The sequence below is a fragment of the Dromiciops gliroides genome, chromosome 5, assembly GCF_019393635.1.
Source record: "Dromiciops gliroides isolate mDroGli1 chromosome 5, mDroGli1.pri, whole genome shotgun sequence".
NCBI classification, from domain to species: Eukaryota; Metazoa; Chordata; class Mammalia; order Microbiotheria; family Microbiotheriidae; genus Dromiciops; species Dromiciops gliroides.
In genome coordinates this window covers 67,070,706-67,093,437 of record NC_057865.1, presented here as the reverse complement: position 1 = coordinate 67,093,437, position 22,732 = coordinate 67,070,706, and the positions used below count along the sequence as shown (strand labels likewise).

The 22,732-nt window shown below is 40.7% G+C and overlaps 1 long non-coding RNA gene across 2 annotated transcripts in view; it reads right to left on the bottom strand.

The window, feature by feature from the left end:
• LOC122730104 overlaps positions 1-16,419 on the bottom strand; it is a 36,576-nt gene extending 20,157 nt beyond the window's left edge. For both annotated transcript variants that reach the window (XR_006353379.1, XR_006353381.1), the window contains exon 1: positions 16,244-16,419. This is a non-coding gene — a long non-coding RNA (uncharacterized LOC122730104). The remainder of the gene's footprint in view (positions 1-16,243) is intronic.
• Positions 16,420-22,732: the final 6,313 nt, after the last annotated feature.

The window sequence follows — 22,732 nt, the reverse complement described above, 5'->3', positions numbered from 1 at the left end:
ATGTTGCTGTTACTGTGTACACTGTTCTCTTGGTTCTGCTCACTTCATTCAGCATCAGTTCACTTAAGTTTTTCGAGGTTTTTCTAAAATCTGCCTGCTCATCATGTCTTACAGCACAATAATATTCCATTACCTTCATATACCACAACTTCTTCAGCCATTCCCCAACTGATATACATTCCCTAAATTTCCAATTCTTTGCCACCACAAAGAGAGCTGCTATAAATATTTTTGTACATGCGGGTCTTTTCCCTTTTCTATGATCTCTTTGGGATACAGACCTAGTAGTGGTATTGCTGAATCAAAGGGTATGCACAGTTTTATACCCCTTCGGGCATAGTTCCAAATTGTTCTTCAGAATGGATCAGTTCACAACTCCACCAACAATGTTTTAGTGAGGAACAGACTTTCTTAAGACCACTGTGAGAGTTGGAATAACGCCCCCTGCTGGAAGGAACATTTTGTGAGTTCTGGCCTGACGACAAGCCATGTGGCCTTGGAATCAGGAAGTAAAGTTTGCTCATGGGTACTGTCAGTCAAAGCTATCAGCCAATTAGCTTGGAGGTGTGTGTGTGTGTGTGTGTGTGTGTGTGTGTGTGTGTGTGTGTGTGTGTGTATGGCTCTGTTTCCATTTTTGAGAAAGGCTTCTGGGATGAAGGGCTCATTTTTTTTTTTTTTTTTGGCCTGGGACCTCAGCTTGGCTGGAGCAGAGATGCTGGCTCCCTTAGATGGATAGATGGATAGATGAAGGAACCTTGGCCTCTTTCTCTCTCCTCACCAAATTCTTATTCTCCTTAATAAATACTTAAAAGTCTAAACTCTTGCTATGAGCTTATAATTTGTGGTGACCACTCATTATATTTTTAGACAGTCTAGCTAGAATTTTAGCCCATTACAGATGGCAACTTTACACCACCAAAAAAGTAAATGGCAATTTGGACATTTAAACCCAGGTCTTCTGAATCAAAATCCAGTGCTGGCTACCTCAGAGACTGATGGATTTAATATAACTGCCTTCAAAGCACTGTGCAAAGATCAATAAGATAGCTCTCGGGGCAGCTAGGTGGCACAGTGGAAAAAGCACTTTCCCTGGAGTCAGGAGGACCTGAGTTCAAATCCGGCCTCAGACACTTGATACTTACTAGCTCTGTGACCCTGGGCAAGTCACTTAACCCTCATTGCCCTACAAAGTAATAATAATAATACCAACAAAGATCTTGCTGTCATAGAGCTTACAATCTAGGAGAGGAAATGAGGCACACATACCTATAAAATAAAACAACAATAATAACAAAAACTTACTAACATTTCTATAGTGTCTACTATGGGCCAGGCATTTGCTAAATGCTTTTTAAAATATTATCTCATTTGATCCTCACAAAAACTCCAGAAGGTAGGTACTATAATTACCTCCATTTTACAGCTAAAGAAACTGAGAGAGGTAGAGGTTAAAAAAAACCCACAAACTTGCCTCAACAGTCAAGCAGAGAAATAACTAAATAAATAAGGTCATACACCTAGTAAATATCTAAGGCTGAATTACAAGTCATGCATATGTAAGTGCACGACAGAAGCAGTACCAAAGTGTTTTAGGGTTCAGAGGGGGAAGCGAATATGTCCAGTTTGACCATCTGAGAAGGCATCATTGTGGGAGGAGATAATGCCTGAAATGGGCCCAGAAGGATGGGTAGGATTTCTTTTAAAAGGGGAAAAAACAACTATGATCTATGTAATGGAATATTATTGTCTGGCAAGAAATAAGAAATGTGAGACGTTCTAAGAAACACGGAAAGAATTACATGCAATGGTTTGGAGTAAAAACCAAAGCAAAAAAAAAAAATAGTGCATATGACTCTAGTAATGTAAATGAAAAGATCAATTTGAAAAGGTCTCATTCTAATTAACTGCTCTGGGAGAACAGGATACCTAGCCCTTTCCAACTGAGGCAGAGGGACAGAGAGGAGTAGAAAGAGACAAGAGGGAGACATAGGGAGGCAGAAAGAGACAAAAAGGCAGGGGATTCTTGAATAGTTTGTTCTATGTATTTATCAGGTATGGTCACCAAATCCAATGCTTTTTCCTTATTTTTAAAAATAAAAATGCTTAATTGTTTTAAATGAATTTTAATTGGGTGGTTGATTTGGGGGAGGGGTTTGTTCAGTGGTGGCGTGGGAGATCTTTTCTCCTCAGAAATGAGATATAAAGACAAAAGATAGCAATAAAACGTGTGGGTTTTTTTTTTAAGAACTCTCCAATACCTTTATTTAATAGATGAGAAAACTGAGGCTCCAAGAGGTACACTGCCTTTAAAGCATTAGTAAAGAGGTCTCCTTGAACATTGTGACACTCCATAAACATCAGCTTTGGGCTTTTAAAAAAATTTTTTTTGGGGGGGGGCATTCACTGATTGACTATCACTGACTCCTTCGGGAGAGGACCCTCTATCATACTGAAAAATCCTCTTTCACAGTAAAATACCCATTCCCAAATTCAGGTCAGTGGCTACCACTCAAAGACCCAGAGAAGAGTTCATACCACCCCAAGGGAGAAGGGTAGTACAACAGATGGTACTCTCACATGCAGAACTCTGAAGCTCTGTGCTCTACTCAAGTTCCCCAGAAAGAGACTTGGGAACGTTGGTTGCCTAACTTGAAGATCTTAACACGTTATTCTCATGAATCTAGTACTGAGCTGGAGGACATGCTCGATGGGCTGAAACACCATCTTTTATATGTGGGATCTCACCAAGAAGAATGGTTTATGCTTTTAAACACAGCTTCCTGTAACAGACTGCATTTCTCCAGCAGTCCCCTCCACATAGAAGTTCCCTCCATCCTTCCTCACCATTCCTGGCTCACTGCCCACAGGGGGTTTGTTCTAATGTTTCAGCCGTCGCTATTAACATTTGCAATAAATATTATACGTTTCCTCTTAATAGCCCCAAAGAACAACCATCCTATACTATGGCCATTGTCCAGCGCCTCCATAAATTGGCATGCTTGTGACAGCGGATAATAATTCAGGTTGCCGAAGCGTTCATGCTGAACATCTATAGCTCAGCAGAGCTGCCCTGTTGGCCACAAGCCGTAATCTAATTCAACTTTTTCTATCAGATAACAGAACTCCAGGGATAGGTAATGGACCACTCCATTTTTTCCCCAAACTAATGAATAATTCTGTTGTGGAGGCTGGAGTGAGCCAGTTGGGCTGCTGTCCAGTAGTTCAGTGTTCTACCACTCTTCATGTGACAGGTAGGCCTGTATTAATCCCTCACTCACCTAAGCAATAGGGCAGCCGGGTGGTGTAGTGGGTAGAATGCTGAGATTGAAGTCTGGAAGACTCATCTTCCTGAGTTCAAATCTGGCCTCAGGTACTTCTCAGCTGTGTGACCCTGGGAAAGTCACTTAACCCTATTTGCCTTAGTTTCCTCATCTGTCAAATGAGCTGGAGAAGGAAACGTCAAACCACTCCAGTATGTCTACCAGGAAAAAAATCCCCCAAATGGGGTCACGAATAGTGAGACATGACTGAAATGACTGGAAAACAATAGCTTCCTGACTTTAAGCTAACGCTTTGTCCACTGCACTATTTAGATATTAGAGCTGAGTAACTATTAGGGTTGTTGTTATCAGTTTGTTTTATTTTGGGGTTTTTTTTGAGGCAATGAGGATTAAGTGACAAAGCACCGGCCCTGGATTCAGGAGGACATGAGTTCAAATCCAGCCTCAGACACTTGACACTTACTAGCTCTGGATTTGAACTCATGTCCTCCTGAATCCAGGGCCGGTGCTTTGTCCACTGCACCACCTAGCTGCCCCCCCCCCCCATGAGTAACTTATTATATTAAAGAGACAATCCATTGCAACAGAAAAAGCCCTAGAATGGTCATCAGGAGACCCAGTCAGGTTTGAGTCCTGGATCTGTCACTTACTGATTGTATGAATTGGGGTAAGTCATGTGGAAATTTATTTTGATTTGGGGACCCTACCTTTAGACTGAGATTAGAAAGCCTTAGGCCCTCAGGGTCTCTCCCCATCCTCCTAGGCTTCAGCTGAGCTAAAAGGCCCCGTGGGCTGTGCAAGATGCCAGGTCAGACAGCTGGGGGAAAAAAAAAGCCCCCAGCTCCCTCCAACCTGAGTGGAGCGGATAGCCTGTGCTGAGGCACGTGAAGTAGGAGTGTACCCCCCCCACAACCAGCCGCAGCCCTGGCTGGCGGATTAGCTTGGTCTGTGGGGGCAAAGGAAGCCCCGAGATTTGAGTGGAGAGAAAAGGTATATATAGACCTGGGAGTTAGACTCGGGGAGAAGGTGGATTAGAGAAGAGAGGCTGACTAGAGGGGAGCGTGGACAAGGACGGAGGAGAGTTTGGTTTGGAAAAGGAGAGACGGGGCTGACAAGGTTACAGGCCTTAATACAAACCAGGGAAAGTGTAACGTGCCCTGAGGCCAGAGGCAGCTAAGGCCCTTATTGTATTCAAGAAGTTCCAAGCGCAGCAGGTGCGAAAGAGACAAGAGACTGCAGGAAAGCAGTCAAGTTGTACACTTTATTTTCCTGTATTCTTAATTTTCAACATTATCTCATAAATAAACACTGCTTGGATTATTTACTTAAAAGGCTTCTTAATCTTTAGATTATCAATAGCGGAGCAGTGTGGTGGAACTTTATAAACGGCCCATATTCAATTAAACGCAGTCAGATAGCCAAATAGTCAAAAGTCCCCAGTTTAGTCATCCATAGTTTAGCCCCCCCAAATTTTTTTACAGTCATTTCATATCTCTGGGCCTCAGCTACCTCATCTGTAAAATGGGTCTTTTCAGGGATGTTAGTAAATGTTTAACAACCAGCTTTTTTAAAAAAATGTGCTGCAGGCCTCACTTTTAAGTTTAATCTGCATGAACACTTTCTCCATCACAAGCGTACAAATGATCAGCTGATTTCTGAGGGTGTGAACACCCCCCCCCCAATTGAACATTCTGTTCTCCTTAACCAGTATTAGCTCGCTCCAGCACACAGTGATACAATGAGAGTTGTCCAGGTTAATTGGGAAGAGCTTTGAGCCATAAAATGCTCCAGAGATTTGAGCTATTAGTGGTGGCAGAGCCTGGAGCCAGGGCAGGGGATTTCAGCCTGAAATCTCTGGTCGGAACTCAATCCATTCAGGAGAGATGGAAATGAGGTCGACCACACTAGGGTTAGAAGCTCAAATCTTTTTCAGAGAAACACCCCCATCCCCACCTAATACTTAAGAAGATTAAAAAAAAAAAGACAAGTGTAAACCTCCTGTTAATCTCTAATATATTTCATTTTATTAGATTGGGTTCTATGCTCTAGAACATAGGGATAAAACAGGTCGGTTCACTTGAAGACTACAACAATCCTGAGTGAGGCCTGAATCCAGATTAAAATGTAATTGGAAGGGGGCAGTTAGATGGCGCAGTGGATAAAGCACCAGCCCTGGATTCAGGAGGACCTGAGTTCAAATCCAGCCTCAGACACTTGACACTTACTAGCTGTGTGACCCTGGGCAAGTCACTTAACCCCCGTTGCCCCGCAAAAAACCACAAACAAACAAACAAAAATGTAATTGGAAAATATTTAACAAAATAAACTGTTGTTGTTCAGTCTTGTGTGACTCTTCATGACCCTGTGAACCATACCATGCCAATACTACCCATGGGGTTTTCTTGGCAAAGATACTGGAGTGGTTTGCCATTTCCTTCTCTACTGGATTAAGACAAATGGGGGTTAAGGGACTTATCCAGGGTCACACAGCTAGTTAGTGTGTTAAGTCAGATTTTAACTCGGGTCTTCCTTGACTGCAGGCCCATATCCACTGAATTACCTGGATACCTAAAATACATGAATACATACAAGTGTGTGTGTGTGTATGTGTGCATACATATATAAATACAGATATGTATATATACATATATACTAAAACATAGATAGTATTACATTTTAAAGCTAAATCAATATGCTACCCACAGAGATCTTCACATACAATGTTGAAAGGCCCTGTTTCTATTTGAGTTTAACATCATTGCTTTAGAGTGTAAAAAATCGGGGGTATGGGAAGGTATGACTGCCATTGACTATTTTACTTAACCTTCCCAGTCAGTCAGTTAAGTAGTATTTATTAAGTGTCTACTATGTGCTAGGCACTGAGGTAAGCACTTAGAACACAGAGTGGTATAAGATAATCCCTGATCTCAAGGAGCTCACGGTCTAATGTGGGAAACAACATGCCAACAGCTGTGTGTAAACAATCTTTCCATAAGATAAATTGGGGCGGATACAGGGAAGCTACCAAGGTGAAGGAAGATTTGAAAAGGCTTCTTGAGGAGGTGAGACTCTAGCTGAGATATGAAGGAAGCGAATCCAGGAAGTGGAGATGAGAAGGGAGAGTGTTCAAGCATAAGAAAGAGCCAGTGAAAATGTTACTGGGAGATGGAGGGCCTTGTAAAAGTAACAGCAAGGAAGCCAAGTGTCACTGTATCTTAGAGTACTTGGAGGGAGCAAAGACTGGGAAGGGAAATTCAGAGAGTTTTGTGTTATATGGAAATTTGATAAATGAGCGAGCTCTTGCCTATATCCAAGTCACTGATGAAAATGTTAAACTTTACAGAGCCAAGAAAAGATCCCTGGGGTACTCCACTGGACACCTCCTTCTGAATTGACATTGAATCATTAATGATTATTTTTGGGGTTCAGCCATTCCATCAGTTTTGAAGGCACCTGATTTTTACTATCATATAGCCCATATCTGGGCAGGTAGGTGGTACAGTGGATAGAGTGTCAAGTCTGGAGTCAGGAAGACCTGATTTCAAATCTAATCTCGGACACTAACTGTGTGACTCTGGGCAAGTCCCTTAACCCTGTTTTCCTCCATTTCCTCATCTGTAAGATGAGTTGAGAAGGAGATGGCAAACCACTCTAGTATCTTTGCCAAGAAAACCCCCAATAGGGTCACAAAGAGTCAGATACAACTGAAAAACAATTGAACAACAAGAGAAAGCCCACATTTCTCCATCCTTTTCAAAAGGATAGGATGATAGGGGGCAGCTAGGTGGTGTAGTGGATAAAGCACCGGCCCTGGATTCAGGAGGACCTGAATTCAAATCCAGCCTCAGACACTTGACACTTACTAGCTGTGTAACCCTGGGCAAGTCACTTAACCCTCATTGCCCTGCAAAGAAAAAAAAAATAGGATGACAAACCTCATCAAATGCTTTTCTAATGTAGTTGTTGAACCACTCTCTCAGAGCAGAGTACCCCAGGTTCAGTGTGCTATAGGTCAGCACATATTCAAAAGCCATATCTTACCAGTCCCCCAAAGGTCATCTGTAGGCAAGTCATGACCTCCCTGGCCTCAGTTTCCTCATCTGTAAAATTGGGAATTTGAACTAGCTGGTTTCTGAGGTCCCTTCCAAATTGAGATCCATGGATTCAGATGATAGCTCTGCCATTGATTTGCTGCATGTCCATTGGCAAATCACTTAACCTCTGTATCTGTTTTGCTCTTTGCAATATAGGGGAGTTAAACTAGATCAGGGGAGCAGTATTTCTTTATATTTTCAGTGTTTAGCATAATGCCTGGCACATTTATACTTAATAAATGCTGACCATTGTTTACTGTCAAAAACTGGATGTGGTTACCCACCATGTAGGTCAACCCACAGACTAAGGATACTCTTCATCCTGCAAAACAGTCTTGCCTTAGCATATTAAATGAGTTGGAGTCAATGGGTAATGTTGAGCTCTCCCCAGGCCACCAATGGTTTCCATGCTTGGACCCAACGTACTCCTCTCTTTGCATTGTGCCCCAGTGTTCAAGGAAACCCATGAAGAGAATAAGCCCTCCACGTGAGCTTCATGCCCAGAGGTTACTACTGGTCCTGGTGCCATTTGGATGATGCCAAACGTTGGCAGCAGCACTTCTGTGGCCTGAGCTATGGAGACAGCAGAAATCTCTTTTTTTCAAAATTACCAAAGAGTTCTCCCAGACTGAAACATCAACTTCTCCTGGTGGCGTTCTCCTTTGTGGGGAGGGGATGAGCCTGCTGTTGCTGCAGCCTACCATGTCAAAGTCAACCCAGGGTCACACTCTGATGAAGTTAGCAATGTGACCTCCCTCAGGAGCTGGGGGGGGGGGTGATATCCCCAGGGCTTCCTCTGGAATCCCGGACTAGGCTGCAAATTCAGAAGTCCTTGGCTGTGGATACTTAGGGGCGCCTCAGTACCACGTAGATGGAAAATGCAGAGACGCCAGAGGAAGATAGCTGCGTAGACAGAGGTTAAGTGGTGCAGGGCACTCAGCCTCGAGCAATCTCGCACAGCACAGGGTCAGGAGCCGGTACGTTATAATCTTTTCAAAATCCACACAGATAAAAGCCCATTTCTTTTTTTGGCATTGCTATTTTCTTCTTCTCAGTCATGCCAAGTTGTTTCTCTGCTGGCAGTGACATCGCCCAGTGACCCCATTAACCTCTCCAAGGCGAGGTTTAGTTTGGTTTTTTCCCTACTTGGAAAACACTCCACCACTGTGGATGCCGTGTCACTTTTAAGAGTATAAGCCCCTGAAGCAAGGAGCTGCAGAGATGTCTCCTCACTGCCCATCATTAGCTTAGCCAGATTGGATGGTCCTTGACATTCTAATTCTAATATTGCTAACTCCTCCACTCCCAGGAGACGTGGCACACCATTGAATGAGTCAAACACAAAAGCCAAGGAACACAAACATTTTCTCTTCCACGACAGACTCTAACCGTGCCATAATAGAAAAATCATCTTACAGTGAAGGTGGGAAATTAATTCTTTGATCTTCAGGCTCCCATGAATATGAAGGAGAAAAATGTGGCAAGAACTAAGACATCCTTCTAACCTGTGAAACTAATAGCATATCTGGAACTGAAGTCTTGGCTCAGAAATAATACATGCCACATGATGGTACAGTAGACAGATGCCTCCCCAGTCAGGTCAATCCAAGAGAGGATGAAGGGTTGGGGGCAGCTAGGTGGTGTAGTGGATAAAGCACTGACCTTGGATTCAGGAGGACTCGAGTTCAAATCCAGTCTCAGACACTTGACACTTACTAGCTGTGTGACCCTGGGCAAGTCACTTAACCCTCACTGCCCTGCAAAAAAAAAAAATTCCATTTTGCATTTCATAATATTCTCTATCTCTTGTTTGGTCATAAATTGTTCTCCTCTCCATAGATCTGAGAGGTAAACTATTCCTTCCTCTCCTAATTTACCTATGGTATCACCATTTATGTCTAAATCATGTGCCCATTTTGACATTATTTTGGTTTATGGGTAAAATGTTGGTCTATGTCTGCTTTTTGCCATACTATCTTGAGTTTTCCCAGCAATTTTTATCAAATACTGAATTCCTATCCCAGAAGCTGGAGTCTCTGGGTTTATCAAACAGTAGGTTACTATAGTCATTTACTACTGTGTCTCCTATGCCTAATCTATTCCATTTATCCACCACTCTATTTCTTAGCCAGTACCAAATAGTTTTGATGACTGCCACTTTATAGTATAGCTTCAGATTTGGTATGGCTAGCCCACCTTCCTGTGCATTTTTTTTTCATTATTTCTCTTGATATTCTTGACCTTTTGTTCTTCCAGATGAATTTTGCTATTATTTTTTCTAGCTCTAAAAATAATTTTTAGGTAGTCTGATTGGTATGGCACTGAATAAGTAAATTAATTTAGGTAGAATTGTCATTTTTATTATGCTCGGCTGATCCATGAGCAATTGATATTTTCCCAGTTACTTAGATCTGATTTTATTTGTGTGAAAAGTGTTTTGTAATTGTGTTCATAGAGTTTCTAGGTTTGTCTTGGCACATAGACTCCCAGGTATTTTATATTGTCTACAGTCACTTTAAATGGAATTTCTTTTTCTATCTCTTACTACTGAGCTTTTTTGGTCATGTATAGAAATGCTGATGATTTATGTGGATTTATTTTATATCCTGCAACTTGGCTAAAGTTGTTACTTGTTTCAAGTAGTTTCTTAGTTGATTCTTTAGGATTCTCTAAATATACCATTATATCATCTGCAAAGAGTGACAGTTTTATTTCCTCCTTGCCTATTCTAATTCCTTTAATTCTTTTTTCTTCTCTTATTGCTAAAGTTAACATTTCTAGTACAATATTAAATAATAGAGGTGATAATGAACATCTCTGTTTCACCTCTGATCTTTTTGGGAATGCCTCTAACTTTTCCCCATTATATATAGTGTTTGCTGATGGTTTTAGGTAGATACTGCTTATCATTTTAAGGAAAGCTCCACTTATTCCTATGTTCTCTAATGTTTTTAACAGAAATGAGTGCTGTATTTTGTCAAAAGCCTTTTCTGCATCTATTGAAATAATTATATGATTTGGGTTAGTTTCATTATTGATGTGGTCAATTATGCTGATAGTTTTCCTAATGTTGAACCAGCCCCGCATGCCTGGTATAAATCCCACCTGGTAATAGTGTATTATCCTGGTGATGAATTGTTGTAATTTCCTTGCTAATATTTTGTTTAAATTTTTTGCATCGATATTCATTAGAGAAATTGTTCTATAATTTTCTTTCTCTGTTTTGGCTTTGCTAGTTTAGGTATCAACACCATATCTGTGTCATAAATGGAATTTGGTAGAATTCCTTCTTCACCTATTTTACCAAATAATTTATATAGTATCAGAGTTAATTATTCTTTAAATGTTTGGTAGAATTCACTTGTAAATCCATCTGGCCCTGGAGGTTTTTTCTTAGGGAGTTCATTGATGGCTAGTTCAATTTCCTTTTCTAAAATGGCCTATTATTTCCTCTTCTGTTAATTTGGGCAATTTACATTTTGTAAATATTCATCCATTTCATTTAGATTGTTAAATTTATTGACATATAGTTAAGCAAAATAGCTCGGAATTATTGCTTTACTTTCCACTTCATTGATGGTGAATTCACCCCTTTCGTTTTTTAATTTTTTTTGGTGAGACAATTGGGGTTAAGTGACTTGCCTAGGGTCACACAGCTAGTAAGTGTCAAGTGTCTGAGGCCAGATTTGAACTCAGGTACTCCTGACTCCAGGGCTGGTGCTATTTCATTTTTTATGTTGGTAATTTGGTTTTCTTCTTTGTTTTTAAAAATCAAATTAACCAAAGGTTTATCTATTTTATTGATTTTTTTTCATTAAACCAGCTCTTAGTTTTACTTATTAATTCTATAGTTTTATTAATTTCAATTTTTCTAATCTGTCCTTTGAGTTTCAGAATTTCTAATTTAGTATTTATTTGGGGATTTTTAATTCACTCTTTTTCTATCTTTTTTAGTTGCATGGTCAATTCATCGATATCCTCTTTCTCTATTTTATTCATGTAAGCATTTAGAGATATAAAATTTCTCCTTCTTATTTATTTTGTGGTTAGATTTATCTAATTCTGAGAGTGGAAGGTTCAGATCCCCCACTAGTATAGTTTTGCTGTCTATTTCCTCTTGTAACTCATTTAACTTCTCCTCTAAGAATTTGGATGCTATACCACTTGGTGCATATGTTTAGTATTGATGTTACTTCATTGTCTAAGGTACATTTTTTTTAGCAAGATGTAGTTTCTTTCCTTATCTCTCTCTTTGTGTGTGTGTGTGTGTGTGTGTGTGTGTGTGTGTGTGAGGCAATTGGGGTTAAGTGACTTGCCTAGGGTCACACACCTAGTAAGTGTCAAGTGTCTGGGATCAGATTTGAACTCAGGTCCTCCTGCATCCAGGGCCAATGCTCTATCCACTGTGCCACCTAGCTGCCCCTTCCTTATCTCTTTTAATTAAATCTATTTTTGCTTTTGTTTTGTCTGAGATAAGGATTGTTACCCCTGCTTTTTTTTACTTCAGCTGAAGCATAATATATTCTGCTCCAACCTTTTACCTTTACTCTGTGTATATCTCTCTGCTTCAAATGTTTTTCTTGTAAAAACATATTGTAGGATTCTGAATTTTTAATCCACTCTACTATTCACTTCCATTTTATGGGAGAGTTCATCCTATTCACATTCACGGTTATTATTACTAACTGTGTGTTTCCCTCCATCATATGTTCCCCTTAGTTTGACCTTTTTTTAATTCTTTCACCCTATTCCTCCTCACCAGTGTTTTGCTTCTGACCACTGCCTCCCTTCTATCAGTGCCCCCATTTTCCCTTATGCTTTTACTTCCTTAAAGAGTAAGCTAAGTTTCCTTATCCAAATGAGTGTATATGTTATTCCCTCTTTGAACCACATCTGATAAGAGTGAGGTGGAAACAGTGCTCACCCCCCCTTCTTTCACTCTATTAGAATAGGGTTTTTTGTCTCTTCATATATGTAATTAACCCCATTCCACCTCCCCTTTCCTCTTCTCCCTGTATACTCCTTTTTCCACCTCTTAATTTTCTTTATATCATGACATCAAAGTCAATTTATATCTATACCCTCTATGTAGACTTCTTCTATATGTCCATATGGAGATATAGTTCTCAGAGTTATAAGTATTATCTTCCTGTGTAGGGTTTAACCTTATTTAATAACATTGTTTTTCCTGTTTACTTTCTTATACTGCTCTTGAGTCCTGTATTTGAAGATCAAATTTTCTTTCAAGTTCTGGTCTTTTCATCAGGAAACTTTGAAAGTCCCCTATTTCATTGAATGTCCATCTTTTCCCTTGAAAGATAATGATCAATTTTTCTGGGTAGCTGATTCCTGGTTGCAATCCAAGCTCCTTTGACTTCTGGAATATCATATTCCAAGTCTTCTGATCCTTTAATGTTGAAGCTGCCAGGTCCTGTGTAATCCTGAATGTGGCTCCATGATATTAAAATTGTTTCTTTCTGGCTACTTGCAGTATTTTCTCCATCACCTGATAATTCTGGAATTTGGCTGCAATATTCCTTGGAGTTTTCCTTTTGGTATCTCTTTCAGGAGGTGATCGATGGAGTCTTTCAATAACTATTTTATCCTCTGACTCTACAATATCAGGGCAGTTCTCCTTGATAATTTCCTGGAATATCCTGTCTAGACTCATTTTTTGATCATGGTTTCAGGTAGTCCAGTAATAATTAAATTGTCTCTCCTGGATCTCCTGGATCTCCAGGTCAGCTGTCTTTCCAATAAAGTATTTCACATTTTCTTCTATTTTTTCATTCTTTTGATTCTGCTTGACTGATTCTTGGTGTCTCATAGAGTCATTAGCTTCCACTTGCTCAATTCTAATTTTTAAGGAATTATTTTCTTCAGTTAGCTTTTGTACCTCCTTTTCCACTTAGCCAGTTCTACCTTTTAAGGAGTTGTTTTCTTCAGTGAATTTTTGTACCATTTTCTGGTACTTTTTATTGATTTTTTTCATGATTCTCTTGCATAACTCTTATTTCTTTTCCCAATTTTTCTTCTACCTCTCATTTAATTTTGAAAATCTTTTTTGATCTCTCCCAAGAGTTCTTTTTGGACCTGAGACTAACTCATACTTCTCTTTGAGGATTCACTTGTAGGTGATTTGAGATTGTTGTCCTCTTTTAAGTTTGTATTTGATATTCTCTGTCACCACAATAGCTTTCTATGGTTAGGGTTTTTGGTCTTCGGGGAAGGTACAGTTGCACATTTTCCAGCCAATTTCATGACTGTTAAAGTTGAGCTCTGCTCCTAGGGTACAGGGAACTCTGTCCCAAGTTTCTTGTGCTGGAGACCAGGAGCTAGGCCTTTGGCCCACTGCACTGGGGTCTCTGGACCTGAATGCTCACCTACTGCACCAGGGCCTCCACTTCTGGTAACTCACCTGCTGGGCCAGGACATCCAGACCTGGATGCTTGCTTGCTTGCTGCGCTGGGGGGTTGGAGGCCTCACAGCCATCCCACTGAATGGCTGGCTTGATTGCTGTGCTGTGCTAGGGGCCTCTCACTAGCTTGCCTGTACACTTCCTGTGTTAGGCTGCACCCCCTTTCTATCCAAGTGAGACAGACCTTTTCTATGGCCCTTATCAGTTGTCTTGGGCTGGAAAATTGTTTCGCCATGTCCATTTGTGGGTTTTACTGCTCCAGAATTCATTTTTAAACATTGTTGTTTGGAGGGGAATTTGAGAGAACTCGGGCAAGTTTCCTGCCCTCACTCCACCTTCAAAATACTATTTGTTCCCAATTTTTACTTCCAGGTTCTCCCTTTATCTATTTTATGCAGTAACCTTTGCTCTTTTGAAGCCTAAATAAAAACTAATCAAAATCTCCATCCAATCTCTTCTACACAAAACCTTCTGATAGCATCCCTCCCTCTCTCTTCCTTTCCTCCAGTCTCTGACAAAGAGGTGACCCTTCTCCTTGACAAGGCCAATCATTTCACATGTGAACTTAATCCCATCCTCTTACATTCTTTCCAGAAGTTCCATTCTTAATAATCCCCTCCCCCAAAATCTTCAACCTCACCCTACCAACTGGTTTCTTTCCCCATAGCCTTCAAACCTTCCTAATTTCACCCATCCTTAAAAACCTTCACCAGACCTTACCATTCCTTCAAACTATGTCTCTATGTCTCTCCTCCCTTTCTCAGATGAGTTCCTTTAAAAGGTTGTATATATTTTATGCCTCCATTTCTTTTCTTCTCATTTACCAATCAACCCTTTGCAATTTATCTTCTGCCATCATCACCCAATTGAAAGTGCTCCATCCAAAGTTATCAGTGATTACAGGACTTTTCTCAGTCCTAATTCTTCTCTACCTATCTACTACATTTGACACCTCCTGACTGTCTGACCTCTTCTCAGTCTCCTTTGCTGACTCATCAGTCACATCACACACCATTATTATGAGTGTTCCCCAGGTTTGTGCATTGGGCTCCTCTCCCCTCTCCCTCCTTCTCTCCCTCCTCCTCCCTGCTTCCCTCACCCTTCCTCTCTCCCCCTCCTCCATCCTTCCTCCTCTCTTCCCCCTCTCTTTTTCCCTCTCCCCTTCCTGTAGAATACTGCTGCCAAAGCAATTCTCCTTAAACAAATATCTGATCAGGTGACTCTCCTACTCAACCAATTCTAGTGGCTTCCTATTCTTCCAAGATAAAATACAAACTCTTCTACTGAGATTTTAAAGCCATATAGAGATTTTTGTCCCCAACCTCTCTTTCTAGCCTCATTGGACATTTCCTCCCCTCTCTGTTCTGGGATCTAACCAAACTGTTGTCCTCTCTCCTTCTCACACAAGGCACTACAACATCTGCCTCTGCACTGGCCAGCCCCATGGTTAAAATGCACTTATTCCTTACCTCTGCTTCATAAAGTCCCCTTCTTCCTCTAATGCACAGCTGAGTCACGATATTCTGAATGAAGCCATCCCTTACTTACTAGTGCCTTGCCTCCCCTCTAAATGTTGTTTCATTTCAGTCACATATGACTCTTTGTGACCCTATCTTGGGTTTTCTTGGCAAAGACACTGGAGTGATTTGCCGTTTCCTTCTCCAGCTCATTTTACGGATGAGGAACTGAGGCAAAAAGGGTTTAAGTGACTTGCCCAGGATCACACAGCTAATAAGTGTTTGAGACTAGATTTGAACTCAGGAAGCTGAAGTCTTCCTGACTCCTGGCCTAGCACTCGAGCCTCCCTTGGAAATAACTTGTATTTATTTTCTTGGTAGATAGTTGTATTTATTCACTTTATATTTATGCTGTATATATGTATGTGTATACACACATATACATATATATATATATACATGCATATATGTAGAGTGTGTGTGTGTGTGTGTGTGTGTGTGTGTGTGTGTGTGTGTGTAAAATGTATTGGGGGCAGTGACTAACCCAAATAGAACTTTAAAGTGTTTTATAAATATTATTTCATTTGAGCCTCATAATGTCCCTGGAAGGTGGGTGATATTATTATCCCCATTTCACAGATGAGAAAACTGAAGCACACAGTAAGTTAAAGTAACTTGTTCAGGATAAAATGAGATATTTGTACAATGCTAACCTCAGCCTGGCACATAGTAGGTGATTTATTCTCTCTGGCTGGCTGTGCTCTCCCTCCTCCCTCCTCCCTCTCCCCTCCCCCCCTCCACACTCACACACTCACAGTAAGTGGCTGAAATGGCATCTAAACTTACATTATCTTCCTTCTAAGTTAACACCTTTTCCACTGAACCACCTAGCCAAGATTTTTCACCTCTTTAGTAGGCAGGGCATCACCCAAGTGAACTCACCCATTGCTTTAAAAAATGGTGGAACTGATAGGAAAAGGGTCATTTACCCACCTTGACCTCATGGGCTGGTAAAGCAGCAGTTTTGTGGTTAAGGTTGTATAACAACCAGGGCTCTCTCTTCTGCCCTCCAGGCTCCATTCAGATATTTAAAGGTTCCACTGCCCCATATTCCCAGCACCCTTCCATATTGTGAGTGGCCACGGGTTGCTCAGGAACCTGGGAAACAGCATATGTGACCTTGCAGAGTTACAACAGCAGTAGGTCAGCTAAGCAAGCAGGTGTCCAAAGTCCATACAAATAGTCAGCAAATGGTAAATCTGCAGAAGTTGAAAGGTCGATGTAAGATAGGAGAGGGGGAGCAGTATGGGAGACCAGACCAAGTAATGCACAGAAACTGGGAGAGTAGGTTCCAGACAGGCACCTGAATAGTCAGTCCTGGGATGTTAAGAGCCAGGAAAACATTCCATTGCTGAGTCAGCTTCTTCCAGCTCCAGCTACCTGCTGAGGACCAATTCCAAGAGAACTTGGCTTAAACGCCTACATATAACAAGTGAACTGGACCTTATTGGAGCCCGAGCGAGGAGCGGTCTCAGTTCTCTGACTGGGACACTTCTCTGACTCTCATATTAGAGGTGGTTTAGACAGGCCAGAGCATCTCCTTTTTGCTGGGTCAATCATAGACAGACAGTCCGAGACATCATCTGATTTCAATATAAAAAAGGAAAAAAAAAAACCCAACTCAGCCAAAAACTATGCAGCTCCTTCTTTCTTCTCTGGCTGCCTCCCACTTGCCCTCGTTATGTTTCTGAAGCCCTTCCAAAGCTAGATAGAAATGGTCCTCTGAGGTTGGGCCCCGTTGCCTGTTGTACCAATGTAAATATACTCCATCTGAGATTCCCCCTAGGTCTGGCCTGGGTCCAAACAGGAGCTTTGGCAGCTAATAACAGCTACTAGTGTCATGCCCCAGGCAGGTGAATCAGCTACAAGCAGGGTAGGTAAATGGAAGATAGAGTAGAGATAAAGTTGGAGGAATGTGGGGAAGATGGGAAGAGCAAGGGAAGGAAAGAGAACTTCCTTAAAGAAAGCAGTTGATTTGTTATAAATGAAGAGATATCATAGAAAAGATGTATCATTGGGTCTAAAAAATAATTTAGTCAACGTTTCTCCATGGTCAAATAGACACAGTGCTATAATTAGGTGAAGCAAAGTTCAGTTCATTGTGTTCTTTATCTTGGTGTTAGGAGAAAAATATAATCTTGTGTGAGCTAAGGAATCAATGACCAAAACAGTCTTTAGTTCCCTTTTACATTGCTGGTGGAGGACAACCTCAGTAACAAGGCTAATAATAACAACAAAAATAATCACAATACCAATAATGATAGCTAGCATATATATAGCATTTTGAGGTTTGCAAAGGACTCTGCACATATTATCTCATTTGATTCTTATAATAACCCATAATGTAGTTATTATTATTCTAACTTTACAGATGGGGAAACTGAGGCTGAGAGAGGTTAAGTGATTTGCCCAGGGTCATATAGCTAGCAAGGATCTGAGGCAAAATTGAACCTAGGTCTGTCTTGACATCCAGCCCAATACTTTGCCACCTAACTTCCTCATTAGGGGTCAAAAAGTACAAGGGAGAGAATAATAAGAATCAATTCACTCATACACAGCAGTTAAGAATTTATAAAATACCTAGGCAGGTACATAGTAAAGTAGATAGAATACTGTTTCTGGAGTCAGGAAAACTTAAGTTCAAATCTGGCCTCAGACATCAAGCTGCATGACCCTAGGCAAGTCACTTACCCACTGTTTCCTCATCTGTATAGCTTTGTCCTCCCCAATGGCCAATTCATCACTCTTGCCATTCTTTGACCACCTGGTGTCTTTCTGTCAACTCTTTGACTTCATTCTCTGGTTCTGAAAGACGTAAGGTCCAACTTCTCAGCTTCAGATTCAGCATGGACTGTGTATTTGTGCTCCATGGCTCTAATGTTCAGTACCTTTGTGCTCATTTTAGGTTTTTTGAGCAGGGCATGATCTTCCTTTCCCTGATGCATCTTGGGCTTGTTCTGGGAGGAAAGGCTATTTGAAATAGGGCTAGTGTGAGGAATAGCTTGAATAAACATATCCATGGCTGGAGGAGGAGCAGTAGAAATTGTGCTAGATTTGGTATTTGGAAATCCACCTTAAGGGCTTGGGGAGGCGAATGGCTCTGGGCGGGGGAAGGGGGGGGGGAGAAGAGGCGGGGTGCAGCTGTTGTAAGGGCAGCTGGTGTCGCCTTTGGGCCAGCACCACTGGAGTGGCAGCGAGTCAGGGAAGGAGCTCACATTTTAGGGGAGATGCTTGAAGGAAGTGGATCCAATCAGGGCAATCGAAATTAGTCCAGGAGCAGAAGCCTTGAGTGTCTGTCAATATTAGGGTTTCTAAAACAGAAGGTTAATTTGATACTTTCCTATCCCTTCTAATCATAACATTCCCTATGCACCAAAACCGTGCCTTGGCTCACTCAAATGCCAGCTCAGAGGCCCCTCAAATTCCTATCATGCTTTCATTTCCTCTATGTATAGGAAAGGCTAGATTTGACCAGAATTAAAATAACTAGAACCTTCAATTAACTGGAAGAGGGGTTTTCTTTTTTACTGCATTCCATCCTCATCAAGGAGAGGTAGAAGACCGAAAACAAGCTCATTCAAGGAGCTATTCTGGGGTGGGGACAGATCCAGCCCAAATCCTCCAACTTTCTGCAACTACAGTCCTGGAAGACCCACTGTTCATGCTTATGGCCTTTTGAAGCCTTGTAAGATCTTGAAGCATGAAGCAAAAAATAATGCATTTTCTTCAGTAAATTATACTTAGTAAAGCAAGAAAGAGTACTTATGTAAATTAAAACAATTTCCAGCAAGGCTTGAAACAACAACAACAAAAAGGAGGTGGGGGTAATTTTCCAGCTAACCAACAAGCCAGAAATTCTAGTAAGTCAAAACAGTCCAACCCTCCCCCAACAATCCATTTAAACTAGGTTGTTTTTTCCAGTATCTCTACAGTCCCTCTAAATTATCCTCATACAAAAATCTACTCTGTGTTTCCATAGTTCCAAGTCTCCCTTCTCCATTAGAACACAGCATTAAATGAGGTCCACATTTTAAACATATTTTGTATGCTATTAAAAAGATAGTATAAGTCCATTCTCGGTGGTTTACTTCATTGTGTCAATAATTACGTATTAAGCAATGACTGTTCAAGGCATGATCAAACATTCTGGGGTGTTGGTAGGGGCATATAAAAAGGACTGAGGCAGAGGTCCTGTCCTTAAGAAATTTGTTCTATAGGGGCAGCTAGGTGGTGCAGTGGGTAAAGTACTGGCCCTGAATTCAGAAGGACCTGAGTTCAAATATGGCCTCAGACGCTTGACACTTACTAGCTTGACCTTGGGCAAGTCACTTATTGCCCCACAAAAAAAAGAAAAAGAAAAAAGAAATTTGTTCTATTAGAGAAGCTCATAATCAAAATGACTCAGAGCTTATTCATTTCATTCCTGAAAATAGTTATTTTTCTTTGTCTCCTTAACATTTAGTACAGTGCCTGGCACATAGTAAGCTTTTAATAATGTTTCTGAGGGGGCAGCTAGGAGGTATGGTGGATAGAGCACTGGCCCTGGATTCAGGAGAACATGAGTTCAAATCCATACTCAGACATTGGCACTTACTAGCTGTGTGATCCTGGGCAAGTCACTTTACCCTAATTGCCCTGCAATAATAATAATAATAATAATAATATTCATTGTTTGACTTCTTTTTCATTTCTTTTTTCTCCCAGTCAACCCCTTTATGAGGAATTAGTCTAGGAATAGGGGGGAAAGGATTTCAAGAAAAGGAAAAGCCTGATGGGAAATGACATGACATTTTAACCTTTAAGGTTACTGCTGGCTCAAAAATGATGATTCAATGATCATAGAATCATACCTTCTTTTGAACATTTTTCCTCATTTTGACTCAAGGGGAGAAGCAGCTGCCTAAGAGCTGTGTGAAGAGGAGACTGTAAGAACCCCTTCTCTCCATCCTTTTCCAGGCTCTGACACCCACATCCTCCCAACATCCCATCCCTTATCATTTTAGAGTATTTATAAATCATTCCTTCAAATAACTGGTTAACTTTTATGCCATTCCCAGGATGTGGGGAAGAGATAGGTATGTTTTTCTTCCCACCCAAAGGAGTTAATTCATGTAGTTAGTGGCAGACCTGGGGCTTCTGACTCCCCTATTCGGGGCTCTGCCCTTTGGATTGGGTTACCTCTAATTTTTTCTCCTAGCTGAACTGAGAAAAAGGCTTTTTTTTTTTCCCCAGAAAAATTTTCTAGATTGTTTTATTCCATTTGAAGGGAAAGAAGAGCCTCTTTTCAAAGGCTGTGTGTGATGAAACCCAAATTTCCAAATCTGTTTTGATTCCCCAACCGAGCCCTTCTGTTTTGTGAGTGCTAAGGGGGCAGAGACAGTTTTCCCTGCCTGCTCCCAGGAGAGATTTCTGAGAAATGCACTGAAAGTCTTCATCTTCTTTACCTTCCTTCCCTGAATTTCCTGGTTTGGAAAGCTTCCCCTAAGTGATACAACAAAGATGGTGTGGATGGAGTCAGTGAAGACGGGAAAAGTGAGGCCCATGCTTGGAGAGAAAATAACTATATTGGCAGTAAGGCTAAAAGTCGTGTTTTCTTAAGAGAAGTGTTTCCTCAGGCCACCATAGGGGGCCCAGGTGACCTCTTTTTTTTCTTTTTCTTTTTCCCTCTGGCTGACTAGATTCTCAGTTCCAGTATCCTAAATCAGAGGTTCTCAAAAGGAAACTGGAAAACACCACAAACCTTCAGTCAGGAGATTCATTCATGTCCTGACTCCTACACTTAACAGCTGTAGGATGTAGTAAATGACTTCCCCTCTCTGACCCTCAGTTCAGACATTCCCTACTTGATGGGTATCCCCTCGATTTCTAATTCTTTACCAACAACAAAAAGAGCTGCTATAAATATTTTTTTGTAAATTTAGGTCCTTTTCCTTCTCCTTTGATCTCTTTGGGATACAGACCTAGTAGGGGTAATTGCTGGGTCATAGGGTATGTACAGTTTTATAGCCTTTTTTGCATAGTTCCAAATCACTTTGCAGAATGGCTGAATCAGTTCACAATTCCACCAACAGTCTGCTAGTGTAACAATTCTCCCCCAACATTTATCATTTTCCATTTTTGTCATATTAGCCAATTTGGTAGATATAGGGTAGTACTGAGAATTGTTATAATGTGCATTTCTCTAATCAATGGTGATTTAGAACATTTTTTCATTTGACTATAGATAGCTTTGATTTCTTCTTCTGAAAACTACCTGTTCATGTCCCTTGACCCTTTATCAACTGGGAAATAACTTATATTCTTATAAATTTGATTCAGTCCTTTATATAGTTGAGAAATGAGTCCTTTATCAGAAAAACTTGTTATAAAAATTTCCCCAGTTTCTTGCTTTCTGCCTAATCTTGGGCTGCATTGTTTTTGTTTGTGCAAATTTAATATTTAATTTAATTTTTTTAATTTAATGTAATCAAAATTATCCATTTTATATCCTATGATCCTCTCTATTTCTTGTTTTGTTATAAATTCTTTTTTTATTCATAGATCTGACAAGTAAAATTCTTCATGTTCTCCTAATTTATATTACCTTTTATGTCTAAATCATGTACTGATTTTGACCTTATCTTGGTATGCAATGTGAGATGTTGGTCTGTACCGAGCTTCTACTAAACTGCTTTCCAATTTTCACAGTATTTTTTGCCAAATGGCGAGTTCATGCCCCTAAAGCTTGGATCTTTGAGTTTATCAAACACTAGATTACTATGGTTATTTGCTACTGTGTATTGTGTGCCTAATATATTCCATTGGTCTACCACTCTATTTCTTAGCCACTCCCAGATTGTTTTGGTGATAACCACTTTATAATAGTTTCAGTTTGGGTATAGTTAGGCTGCTTTCACAATTTTTTCCTGTAATTCCCTTGATATTCTTGACATTTTGTTCTTCCAGATGAATTTTTATTATTTTTTTAGTTTTATAAAATGATTTTTTAGCAGTTTGATTGGTATGATACTGAATAAACACTATTTCTCCTCTCTGTCTTGGAACTGGGACTAGGTCCCTACTCCCTGGTAAGTGACCACAAGTACTTTTCTCAATTCTAGAACTGTGACCAGGGCCCCTATTTCCCTGTAGCTATGAGCCAGAGTCCTTCCTCTTCCCCAGAACTCCCAAAGCTCCTGCTGCTAAGTGTTACCAAATCACTGAGCTCTAGGCTGACCACTACCCCAGGGCCATAGACCACTCCTATTGACCTCCTAATTTGCCTTGGGCTGGAAAAATGTCTTACCCTGACCTTTTTTTGGCTCTTACCACTCCAGAATTCGATTTAAAGTGTTATTTTAAAGTAGTTTGGAGGGGAATGTTGAAAGAGTTCAACTTATTTGCTGCCCCTACTCCACCATCTTGGCTCTGCCTTGTCAAATA